The following is a 13,922-nucleotide window of genomic DNA, read 5'->3' on the forward strand; positions in this document are numbered from 1 at the left end:
TCTACTTCTTCTCTTTCTAGGGTTTTTAGGTGAGCCATTAAATTGCTTGAATGAGATGTCTCGATTTTCTTCTTGAAGGCACTTAGTGTTATGAACTTTCTTCTTAGCACTGCTTTCATTGTGTTCCACAATTTTGGGTATGTTGCGCCTTCATTATCATTGATTTCTAGGAAGACATTAATTTCCTTCTTTATTTCTTCCTGGATGCAGGTGTCATTTAGTAGCAAGTTGTTCAGTTTCCATGTGTGTGTAGGCTTTTTGCTATTTTGGTTGTGGTTGAGGTTCAGCTTTATTCCATGGTGATCAAATACGATACAAGGGATTATTTCAATCTTCTTCTATCTGTTGAGGCATGCTTTGTTACCAACCATATAGTCTATTTTAGAGAAGTTTCCATGAGGTGCTGAGAAGAAGGTAAATTCTTTTGTGTTTGGGTGTAAGGTTCTGTAAATGACTGTTAGGTCTATTTGATTCATGACCTTTGTTAGAGACATTGTTTCTTTGTTTAATTTTAGTTTTGTTGACCTGTCATTTTTTGAGAGTGGGAAGTTGAAGTCTACCATTATTAATGTGTGGGAGTGTATGTGTGGTTTTTGTTTTATCAATGTTTCTTATACAAATATGAGTTCCCTTGTATTTGGGGCATAGATGTTCAGGATTGTGATGTCTTCCTGTTGGAATTTTCCTTTGATGAGTATGTAGTGTCCTTCCCCATCTCTTTTTATTAATTTTGGTTGAAAGTCTATTTTATCAGATATTAGAATGGCTACTCCTGCTTGCTTCTTGGGTCCATTTGTTTGGAAAGCCATCTTCCAACACTTTACTCTCAGGTAATATCTATCTTTGTCACTTAGGTGTGTTTCTTTTATGCAACAGATTGCTGGGTCTTGTGTACATATCCATTCTGTTAGTCTGTGACTTTTTATTGGAGAATTGAGTCCATTGATGTTGAGGGAGATTAATGTCCAGTGGCTGTTAGATCCTTTGATTTTGATGTTGGCTGTGGTCATAAGGTTGTGTGCTTGGTTGCTTTTTCTTATACTGTAGTGAGGTTAATTATTTCCTGTGTTTTCTTGAATGTAGATAATTTTCTTGGGTTGTATTTTTTGTTCTAGTGTCTTCTGTAACACTGGATTTGAGTGTAGGTATTGTTGAAATTTGTTTTTGTCATTGAATATCTTGTTTTCTCTGTCTATGAGGAGTGAGAGTTTTGCTGGGTATATTATCCTGGGCTGACATCTGTGTTCTCTTAGTGTCTGCATGATATCCGTCCAGGCCCTTCTGGCTTTCATAATCTCTGTTGAGAAGTCAGATGTGATTCTGATGGGTTTGCCATTATATGTTACTTGGCTTTTTCCCCTTGAAGCTTTTAGTATTTTTTCTTTGTTCTGTATACTTACTGTTTTGATTATTATATAACAGGAGGATTTTTCTTTTCTGGTCTAATTTATTGGTTGGTCTGTAGGCCTTTTATATTCTTATTGGCCTCTCCTTTAAGTTGGGGAAATTTTCTTCAATGGTTTTGTTGAAAATATTTTCTGGGCTTTGGATGAGGGAATCTTCTTTTTTCTCTATTCCTGTTTTTCTTAGGTTTTGTCTTTTTATGTTGTCTTAAATTTCTTGGACAGTCTGTGTCAGGAATGTTTTTAGAAATAACATTTTCTTTGACAGACACATCTATTTCTTCCATTATATCTTCCATACTTGACATTCTTTCTTCCATCTCTTGTAGTCTATTGGTTATGCTTCCCTCTGTAGTTTCTGTTTTCTTCCCTAAGTTCTTTCCTCCATTTGCGTTTTCTTTAAATTTTTCAATTTTATCTTCACATCTTGAGCCTTTTTGTTGATTTCCTTCACCTGTCTAATTGTATTTTCGTTCAATTGCTTCAGCTGTTTGTTTGAACAATCCTTTGATTTTTTTTTTTATTTCTTTCAGTGATTCAAATATTTCCTCTATAAAGGCCACAAACTGTTTGGCTGCAACTTCTGTATTTCTTTACAGATGGCCAAAATCTCTTTGGCTTTATCTTCCTCTACTTCTTTACATATTTTATTTGTTTCCTCTATTATCATCTTCATAAGCATAGATGTTAGGTCATCTTCTTGAATTTCAATTATGCTGCTGTGTCCAGTGCTTGCCCCTGCATAACTGGATTCTGGAGATGCCATATTGCTCTGTTTTTTGTTGGTTGAGTTTTTACACTGGCCTTTACCCATTGGGCTATCTTGGGTTTTGGGTATTAGTTTCTGGTGGTTCCTGGAATCCTGTGGTGGAGAGAATCCCTTTGGCAGGAAGATGGTTTTTCTTGAAGGAAGCCTCCTTAGCTTTTTGGGTATGGTCACTGAATGGCTGTTGTTTTTCAGGAGTTGCCACTGCTCACCTCAGGTGTATAGACCTGAGTGGTAACTGTGGTACTTGTTAGTTAAGAGGGCTCTCCTCTCACCCAGAGAAGTTCTAGAGACAGCTGCCCTGCTTCTGGGTTTCTTGTTGTAAATTTAGTGAGCTGCTGCTGTAACCTGGGTGCCCTGTGGTTTGGTCAGTTTTTTTTAGGGATAATTGGTTGCCCTTTGGGGCAGTATCTCGTGGTTGTTCTCAGGGATCCCAGGGTTCTGTAGGTCTGAGGTTGGAGGTCTGTGCCCCAATACCCAAGCAGTAATCAATGTCAGTTGAGTACTGTTTTCATGGGAGCCGAAGGCTAGTTGGTGCACAGCCGGTCCCTGATTTGGCTTTTGTGCTGGTCTGTGGGACCTTCTCCAGGGATATACTGGATGGCATCAGTTTGTCCCCATTTTCTTCCTTCCTTTTAGGGTTTTCAACCGACAGGAACTCCCAGTCTCTGGTTTCCTGGGGTGCACAGTTCTGTCTGTGACGGAGAGTTGTGTGTCCAGTAAGTCTCTGTGCTTGCAGCTGGAGCCCAGTTCAGTGCTGGCAGCTCACACCCGCTATTCTGTGGGGTCTTTTCCAGGGAAAGACTGGGTGATACAAGGTCAATCCCGTTTCCTTCCTTCCCTGTCGGCTTTTCTTGTGCCTGGGACTCCCCGTCCCTGGTGTTTTTGTGCCCACTGTTCAGCCTGGGAAGGTTATCAGGACACACATACGTGTTGCTCTAGTCTGGTGACCTAGTGCCTACGCAACCTGGGATCTCTTCTGGGTTCTGGCTGGGTTACCTGAGTGTGGATCTGACTGATTCCCACACCGTGGAGTTTCCTCTCACCTGGGAAACATGATAGCTATTGTTTAAGTGCCCAGAATTCAGTCTCTTGGTCGCTGTACAGAAAATGTTGTTCTGCTCCTCAGAAGCATTGTTCTCCTGGCGCCACCATCTTGTCGAATATTTGTAATGTATATTTTATCTATATCTACTCACTCAAGTTTTAGTGAAAGCATGAGTTATGGGAAAAAAGCTGTATGTGCAGAGATAAATATATACATAACATATGAGCATACGTTTACATTTATTTATGTTTAAAACAACATGAGGATATGAATTGCTAATACTAGCACTATTTATATAATAATTTTAGCATGATCTAATATAATCCTGGTGACCATTTATCAATCTCTGTATGAATGGTGCACTAGTGATGCTGAAACATCAAATGATCCACCTAGAATGACTCTTTTGTGTTTACTTTATATATCATAAGAAGGAAATGTTCAAGTCTGGTAGTTATGGTTAACCTGAAATTCTAACACCTAACATCAACTGGCCTAATTAAGAAACTGTTGGAAATACACACTGGAAAAAACACAGATGGTAATGGTAAAACTAAATGGCTTAAGGTAGAAGAATGCAAATTGATCCATACTTATGACCCTGCACAAAACTCAAAATAGATCAAATATCTCAACACAAAACTAGATGCACTGAACTTTATAGAAGAGAATGTGGGAGATAATATTAAACTCACTTGCACAGGAAAGGCCTTTCTGAATAGAATACTATCAGCATGGCACAAAAAGCACAATTAATAAAAGGAACCTCATGAAACTGAAAATATGTTAGTTGCCAAAGGATATAGAAGCAAAACACAGTCATTTACACAAAGTGGTAGGCTACAAAATAGTTTTATTTAATCAACTGCATATCTAGTAGAGGGCTAATATTGAGAGACCAAAGAATTAAAAATTAGTTTTTTTGGGTTATTGGATTAAAGTTTAAAGCATATGCCTGAACAAAGGCCAGATAGGTGAAGACATGTCCTGCCACCTGTGGAGAGGAAATAGCCTTACTGTATTCTTTCCTTCACACTAGAGATATAGTTGCTAGGAAACTGTCCCAGATGGCCCCTCTCCCATAGTGATATCAAAACAAAGGAAGCCAGACCTTTAATGGATTGGGCACCTTCCCACAGCCAATCAGTTCAAAATGCAACATACCTTTTTGTGTTTCAACCAATAGACTCTTGCCAGGCTGAAATTCCCCTGCTTTGGGCACCCTGGGAGGGACTGGGATCTTTAAATCATCCTCTTACTCTAAGCTGGAGGCTCTACTTTCAATTGCTGCATTGGAAAGGGTATGGGCCCGAGCTCAAGCTTGTAATAAAAAGATCCTCATGTGTTTTGCCATGGACAGGACTCTGGTGTTCTTTGAGGTCTTGAGAATCAGGAACAAAAATATAAAACACATATTGGGATACAAAATGAATAATCTGTAATTAATAGAAAGAAAAACAAGATACACTACTAGGTGGTGAGTACCCTAGTAAGGGAAACAAGGCCTATTTCTGACATGAATTCAATGGCTGGGTCTCTGACCTCCCCTCCACCTGAGGGAGGAACAACCTTGCTATGCCATAGAGGAGCACTTTGTAACCAGTCCTAAAGATATCTGATAAGCCAGGGTCAGAGGGAAGGGGAGGAGGTCCTCCACTATCAGTGGACTTGGAAAGGGGTAAGGAGAAGATAATGGAGGGAAGGTGGGATTGTGAGGGAATGAGGAAGTAGGATACAAAGTTAATAAACTGTAACAAATATTAAAAAAATAAAAATTCAAAAAAGGAAAAAATGTTAACATAAGAATAAGAAATTTAAGGTCAATAAAAGCATTATATGATCTAAAACAAAAGAAAATAATTAAAAGAATTGGACATGAAAAAAACAAATACCCAAATTTTAAAAGATTAAACTGAATATTCTCTACAGAGGAAACACAAATGGCTGAGAAACACTGAAAGTAAGGTTAAATATTCTTAGTTATTAGGAAAATGCAAATCAAAACAATTCTGAGATTTTATCTTATACCTCTCAGAGTGGTAAAGATCAAGAAAACAAATGACTGCCAGCACATATTGTCAAGGATGTGTAGTAAGAGGAATACTCACTCATCCAATGCTGGTAAAACTTCAGAGGAGTACAGCCAGTATGAAAATTAGTGTTGCAATTCTTCAGGAAGCTGGGAAATAGATCTACCTCAAGCTCCAGCTATACCACTCTTGGGCATATGCCCAGAAGATTCTATAGTGCACTGCAGAGAAATTGCTCAAATAGGTTAATTGCTCCTCTGTTCATAATTGCAAGAAATTGGAGATAGTCTAGATATTCATCAACGGATAAATAAAAGGTGTTAATTTTACACATTTAGCTATTATTCAGTTGCAAGTTTGAATAAGAATGGAAATAGGAATGTGTTAGTTTGTGGCGGGCTCTTTGACTCACCCCCCCCCCCCAATGAAGGTGCAGCCTTACTAGGCCACCGACAGATAAGGACAATGCAGCCAGTCCTGATGAGACCTGATAAATAAACTAGGGTCAGATGGAAAGGGAGGAGGACCTCTCCTATCAGTGGACCTAGAGAGGGGTAGGGAGGAGATGAGGAAGGGAGGGTGGGATTGGGAGGGAATGAAGGCTGGGGCTACAGCTGGGATAGAAAGTAAATAACCTATAATTAATTTAAAATTATATAAAAATTTATTCATTTACAAACACATATACCAAAAAAAAAATAAATAAATAAAGATTTTTCCAAAAGAAAGAAAGAATGAAAGGTAATCATAAGCTCATATATTTGAATGGTAGGTAACCAGGGAGTGGAACTGTTTGAAATTATTTGAAGGACAAAGAAGTATGGCCTTTTGGAGAAAGTGTGTCACTGAAAGTGGGCTCTGAGATTTCAAAAGTCCATGTTATGCAATTTTCTTTCTGCTTCCTGCTTATTGATCAGAATGTAGCTCTTAGCAACTACTCCAAAGCCATGACTATCAGCATGCCACCTCCATGCCCCTGCCATGATAATAATGGATTAAGCCTATAAAACTTTGATCAAGTTACCAAATAAATATGTTATATTGTAAGAGTTGCCTTGGTCATGGTGTCTCTTCACAGCAAGAGAGCAGTGACTAAAACTGTATACAAACCACTCCGAAGGCCAGTAGTAAATGGCCAACACAACACAAACTTAGTAGTATTTTGAAATATTTTTTTTTTCCTTATAATGCTTTGTCTGGGATCTTTTACTCCTTCCTTCCTTTTTTAATCCTTTGTTCCTTCTTTCCTTTATTTATTTATTCATTTATTTAATATCTTACCCACAGGTCTTTGCTTATATATTATGGTTTCTGACTTTGTGTTCTTAGCAGATTCTGAGTACACCTATATTTGTGTCTCTATGTATATGTTTCTTGTGCTTTTCTTTCACATTTGTTTGCTTTGCCCTACTCAGATTTGCTTGTTTTCATCTTAATTTATTTATGATTTCTTTCTTTTCTTCTTTTTTTTTTTTTTAGTTTAGGTGCCTGTTTGTTTTCTAAAGAGAAGGAGCAAGAAAGGGTGTGCCTTTTGGTAGGTATGTAGGTGGGGAGGATCTGGAAGGAGTTGAAGGAGGGAAAAACAATCAAAATATATGGAATGAAAAATCATATAATTTTAAAATATTTGTTTAATTAATTATTGCACGCCTGGACTTTCTTTCTCTCCTGTCCTCCCAGTTCCCCCTTCCCAAAAATACCCCTTTCCTTTCCATTCCTCTACAGGAAAGGGGAGCCCCCAACCCATATCTTAAGTTCTTTATATATTTTAGATATTAGTCTTCTGTCTGATGTAGGGTTGGTGAAGATCTTTTCCAAATCTGTAGGCTGCTATTTTGTTCTGCTGACAGTGTTCTTTGACTTTCAGAAACTTTTCAATTCCATGCCATCCCATTTATTAATTATTGATCTCAGAGCCTGAGCCATGGATATTTTTTTCAGGAAACTGTCTCTTATGCCAGCGAGTTCCAGACTTTTCCCCACTTTGTCTAATAGATTTATAATCTCTGGTTTTGTGTCAAGGTCTTTGATCTCATTATACTTGAGTTCTGTGCATGGTGATAAATACAGGTCTATTTGCATTTCTCTACATGCAGACATCCAATTGGACTAGCTCCATTTGTTAAAGATGCTTTGTTTCTCCACTGTAAGTTTTTTGACTTCTTTGTTGAAAATCAAGTGCCTGTAGGAATGTGGGTTTATTTTTCAGTCTTCTGTTTAGTTCCACTGATCAAACTATCAGATTCTATGCCAATACCATGCAGTTTTTATTACTGTTGTTCTGTAGTATACTTGTACTCAGGGATGTTGATAATGACAGAAATCTTTTTTTCTACATTTTGGCTATCTTGTGTCTTTTATTTTTCCAGATGAAGGTAATGATTGCTCTTTTCAGGTCTCTAAAGAATTGTGTTAGAATTTTGATGGGAACTGCATTGAATCTGTAGATGTCTTTTGGCAGGATGTCCATTTTTACTTACTGAGACTCATAACCAAACCTTCGGCAGAGTGCAGAGAATCATAGGAAAGAAGGGGGAGTTAGTATGATCTAGAGAGGACAGGAGCTCCACAAGGACATGATATATCTCAGCATAGGGTCTTTTATAAGACTGTTTCTCCAACCAAGTACCATGTATGGATATAACCTAGAACCCATGCTTGGATGTAGCCCATGGTAGCTCAGTATCCAAGTGGGTATCCTAGTAAAGGGAACAGGAACTATTTCTTACATGAACTCAATGGATGCCTCTTTGACCTCCCTCCATGCCCTGAGGGAGAAGCAGACTTGCTAGGCCACAGAGGTAGACATTGCAGCCAGTTCTGAAGAAACCTGATAAGCTATGGTCAGACAAAAGGGGAGGAGACCTCCGTATCTGAGGAGTTGGAAAGGGGCAGTGAGGAGATGAGGGAGGGAGGGTTGGATTGGGAGGGAGGGAGGGAGCTACAGCTGCGATACAAAGTTAATACAAACTGTAACTAATAATTAAAAAAAATTAAAGAAAAAAACTTATCGACACAAAAGCATGAGAGATCTTTCCATCTTCTAAAATCTTATCGAGTTTCTTTCTTCAAAGACTTGAAGCTCTTGACATACAGGTCTTTCATTTGCTTGATTAGAGTTACATCAAGATATTTTATATGATTTGTGGGTATTGTGAAGGATTTTTTCCCCTAATTTCTTTCTCATCCCTTATCTCACTTATAAAAAGAAGAGCTATTGATTCTTTATTTTTATTTTTTTATCTAGACACTTTGTTGAAGGTATTTATCAGCTATAGTAATTCTCTGATAGAATTTTGGGGGTGACTTATATATACTATCGCATCATCTGTGAATAGCAATACTTTGACTTCTTCCCCTCTCATTTATATCCCCTTGATCTCTTTTATTTGTCTTATTGTTCTAGCTAGAACTTCAAGTACTACATTGAAGAGATATAGTGAGATTGTGTACCCTTATCTTGTCCCAGATTTTAGCAAGAATGCTTTAAGTTCCTCTCCATTTAATGATGTTGGCTATTGGGGTGCTCTATATTGCTTTTATTGTGTTTATGCATGTGTCTTGAATCCCTGATTATCTCCAAGACTTTAAACAGTAGTGCTGCATTCTTGGGATGAAGCCTACTTGATCATGGTGGTAACTTTTTTGTTAAATTTTTATTTTTATATTAATTACAGTTTATTCCCTTTTTATCCCAGCTGTAGTCCCCTCCCTTCTCCCCTCCCAACCCCACCATTCCTCTCTCATCTCCTCCTATGCCCCTCTCCAAGTCCAGAGACAGGTGAGGTCCTCCTCCACATCCATCTGACCCTAGCTTATCTGGTCTCATCAGAACTGGCTGCACTGACCTCCTCTGTGGCCTGGCAAGGCTGCTCCTCTATCAGTGGGAGGTGATCAAAGAGTAGCCACTGAGTTCATGTCAGAGACAGTCTCTGTTCCCCTTACTAGGGAACCCACATGGAGCTGCCATGGGCTACATCTTTGGCACAGGAAACAACTTCCTGAACAGAACATGAACAGTACAGGCTCTAAGAGCAACAATCAATAAATGAGACATCATGAAACTGAAAACCTTCTGTAAAGCAAAGGATACTGTTGTCAAAACAAAACAACAGCCTACAGAATAGGAAAGGATCTTCACCAACCCTGTATCTGACAGAGGGCTGATATCCAGAATATATAAAGAACTAAAGAAGATAAAAAGCAACAAATCAAATATTCCAATTTAAAAAATGGGGTACAGAGGTAAACAGAATTCTCTGTAGAGGAATATAGAATGACAGAGAAACACTTAAACAAATGCTCAACAACCTTAGTCATGAGGAAATGCAAATCAAAACGACCCTGAGATTTCACCTTACATCCATCAGAATGGCTAAGATCAAAAACTCAAGTGACAATACATGTTGGAGAGGATGTGGAGAAAGGGGAGCCCTCCTCCATTGCTGGTGGGAATGTAAACTTGTAAATCCATTTTGGAAATCAATCTGGCACTTTTTCAGACAATTAGGAATAGTGCTTCCTCAAGATCCAGCTATACCACACTCCTAGGCATATAGCCAAAAGGTGCTCAAGTACACTACAAGGACATTTGCTGAACCATGTTTGTAGCAGCTTTATTTGTAATAGCCAGAACCCGGTCGATAACTTTTTTGATGTGTTCCTGGGTTCTGTTTGCAAGTATTTTATTGATCATTTTTGCATCAATATTAATAAGGGAGATTGGTCTGAAATTCTCTTTATTTGTTGGGTCTTTCTGTCATTTAGGTATCAGGGTGACTATGGTCTCATAAAATGAGTTTAGCAATGTTCCTTTCATTTCCATTTTGTGGAATAGTTTGAGGAATATTGGTATTATTTCTTCTTTGAAAGTCTGGTAGAATTGTGTGCTAAAACCATCTTCCCCAGGGCTCATTTTTGTTGGGAGTCTTTGGATGACTACTTCTATTTCTTGGAGATTATAGGTTTACAAAAATTGTTAACCTGTCCTTGATATAAGTTTGGTAAGTTGTATATATCAAGAAAATCACCAGTTTCATTTAGATTTTCCAATTTTGTTGTGTATAGGTTTTTTGAAGTAGAATCTAATGACTCTTTGGATTTCCTCAGTGTCTGTTGCTATATCCCACTTTTCATTTCTGATTTTATTCATTTGGATACTCTTCCTCTGTCTTTTAGTTAGTTTGGGTAAACCTTTGTCTATCTTATTGATTTTCTCAAAAAACAAAAAACAGATCTTAGTTTTGTTGATTCTCTGTATTGTTCTCTTTGTTTCTAGGTAATTAATTTCAGCCCTGAGTTTAATCATTTCCTGTTCTTGTCTCCTATTGGGTGTGTTTGCTTTCTTTTTTTCTAGAGCTTTCCGGTGAACTGTTAAGTTGCTAGTATAAGCTCTTTTTAATTTCATTATTAAGGTGCGTAGTACTATGATTTTTTCTGCTAGCACTGTGTTCCATTACGTTGGGTATTTTGTGCCTTCATTTTCATTGAACTCGAGAAAGTCTTTAATTTCTTTCTTTATTTCCTCTCTGACCCAGTGGTTATTAAGTAGAGAGTTGTTCAGTTTCCATGAGTTTGTAAGTATTATATATTGTTTCTGCTGTTGTTGAAATACAGCTTTAATTCATAGCTGTCTGATAGAATACATGGAGTTATTTCAATTTTGTTATATTTGTTGAGTCTTGTTTTGTGTCTGAGTATGTGGTCAAAGTTTGAAGAAGACTTGCTATGATAGGATAGCTGTGTTTTGATAATATCATACGGCCCTGTTGTTTTGTTCTTGTGCTGACCTCTAGCCATTATATTGACTCTGTTATTAGCAGGACTGTTAGTCTCTAATGGTAATAGGTCTCTGGGTTGTAGGTAGAACTGGAGGTCCCAGATGGCTGCAGTCCTCCTGTGTTCCTGTTGCTCCCTGATCTGTGCTGGTCCCCAGGGCCTCATATTAGGGTGGGTCTGTGGAAATCAGGAAGGCCTGGGAACTGGGGTGTGAGGCTTGTAGGTGAAGTGGAGCACAGAGGGCCCTGTGAAGACATTGTTACTGTTGATAGCAGGCTGTGACAGGTCAGTAGATAGAGGCAGAAGTGTGGTTCTTACCTGCTGCTCCCTGATCTTTTTTGGTTTCAGGGGCTGCAGATTGGAGTTGGTCCCTGGAAATGGTGCGAGTTGGGGAAATGGTGTGTGGGGCACACAAAGGAAGTGGAGCACAGTGGACTCTGGGCAGACTTGGCCACTGTTGCTGGAAGTCTCTTGCAGGCCAGTAGATGGGGGTAGGGGATGGGCAAAATCATAAAATTTTCTTTTCATTCTTGGACTCTAACATATACCACTGCGTCTTTTGTTTACTAGAATCTACCTTGTATATTTTCTAGCTTCTATTTCTTTATTATAGATTCTATAATAATGTTTATGAAAGTGAAATATGCATATACACCATCTACGACCTTGCATTGTGTTTGGTGGAAAGTCTGAGTAACTTCATTTCAATGAGTTATTTGCTTTGTACTACCAGTCTATGGACTTGTAGAGTGTTAATATTCATGTATACACACACATGCATGCACTTTTACATGTATGAACACACATTTATGCACATACACATATGTATGTTATACACATACACACACACACACACTTGAAAAGCTAGAGGCTTATTATAATCACTCTGTGATATTTTATCTTGATGGTCAATTTACTTAGAGTGATATGTACTAAGATATTAATGAATCATACCCCTGACGATGTCCATGATATTTCCAGAGCATATTAACTATTTATATAACATCTACTCAGAATGTGAGCTCTTCTATCCAATAGGCAGAAGGCTCAGGTGGAATGAAGTGTGGATGATGCTGGTGTCACTCCCTCTGAGAGGCAGTCTCCTCCTTTGTGCTTGCTGACTACATCTTGTGATTACAAGAAAATATTTCTCTCTCATTAGTCAGTTATTTCAGGCATTTTTTGTCACAGGTATTAAAATTCTGTGTAGCATACTCTCACTAAAACAGTGATATATCCTTTTAGATTTTGTTTAACAACTGCTCATACTTATATCAAATTGCATGTCACATTATCTAATTAGCACTGATTCCTCACTTGTATCAACACAGGAAATTTAATGAATACAGAAACAAAAGAATGAATTAAATTAGTGTTTGTAAAAATGCTAAAACAAGACAGCTACAGCTTTATAATTAGTCAAGTCTGCATACTTATTTGTTTTGTTTAAAATGGGATCTTACAAAGTAGTAGAGACAGGTTTATCTATATATCCCAGACTGATGTTGAACCCCTGACTCAGTCTCATGAGTGCTAAAATTGCATTTAATCACTGTTGTGTCTTGAAAACTTACACTTATGACCTAGGAGCATATTCAATATCATTTATCAAAAATTAACTGGGTTATAAAATTGTATTCAGGCTATGAATATAGAATGAATATGACTATAAATATATGTATACAAATAAAAGTATAAAATATGACTATCTTTAAGATGTAAAATATAAAGTCTGAATTGTAACAAAACAATATTTCAATTAACCTAAAGTAAGAAGGAGGAAAGTGGCAGACATAAGAAGTTGCAGTAAGAATAACAGACTAAGGAAGTATGTGAGTTAAATATATGTGTATTAAAAGTGACTGCTTCTACTGCTTCTCTAATAATGGCATAATGTTTAGGGGAATAGCTAACTGCTTTCTGGTTGGATTTAAGATCTTCTCTACAACAGGGAAATTTATTCACTGTGTTGTCATGATCAAAAGCTCATGGTAGGGGATGTTATAGGCATTAGGAAAAAGCCTGGTATTATTGTTTTTCTAAATGGTCATGATGTCTAATTATCTTGTAAATATTCCTGTGAATACCTATCAGAATTAGTTGGGGAGGGGGTGTGCAAGATGGCACCGACCAACACATAGCATTTCTGAGGGGCAAATAAAGAAGAAATAAACAAAGCTCTCATAGAAATACAGGCAATTATAGCCAAAGAAGTAGAGAATCACAATTAGTGATTCATAGAGAGGAAACAGACCAAAAAAAAAAAAAAATAGAAGCTGTCATTGAAAAGCAGGACTCCACATTCAAACACATGACAGAAATGGTGCAAGAGATGAAAACAGACTTAGAATCAATAAAGAAAACACAAATAGAGAAAAACCAGGAGCTGGAGAACATAGAGAAAAGATCGGGAACTACAAAGGTAAGCATCACCAACAGAATACAAGAGATGGAAGAAAGAATCTCAGGAGCCGAAGATACACGTGCAGAAATTGATACGTCTCTCAAGAAAAAATAAAATCAGAAAAGTTCCAAATACAAAACATCCAAGAAATCAAGGACACCATGAAAAGACAAAATCTAAGAATAATAGGAGTAGGAGAAAAAGAAGACATCAGGCTCAAAGGTCTGGAAAATATTTTCAAGAAAATTATAGAAGAAAACTTTCCCAACTTAAAGAAAAAGATGTCCTTAAACATACAAGAGGCTTAGAGAACACCAAGTAGACTAGACCAGAAAAGAAATTCTTCACATCACATCATAGTCAAAACACTGAACCAACAGAACAAAGAAAAAATTCTAAAAGCAGCAAGGAAAAAAGGCCAAGTAACGTATGAAGGTTGACCTATCAGAATCACACCAGATTTCTCAACAGAAACTATGAAAGCCAGAAGGGC

This window comes from Psammomys obesus, unplaced genomic scaffold, assembly GCF_907164565.1.
Source record: "Psammomys obesus unplaced genomic scaffold, mPsaObe1.curated_primary_1811, whole genome shotgun sequence".
In the NCBI taxonomy this organism is placed as follows: Eukaryota; Metazoa; Chordata; class Mammalia; order Rodentia; family Muridae; genus Psammomys; species Psammomys obesus.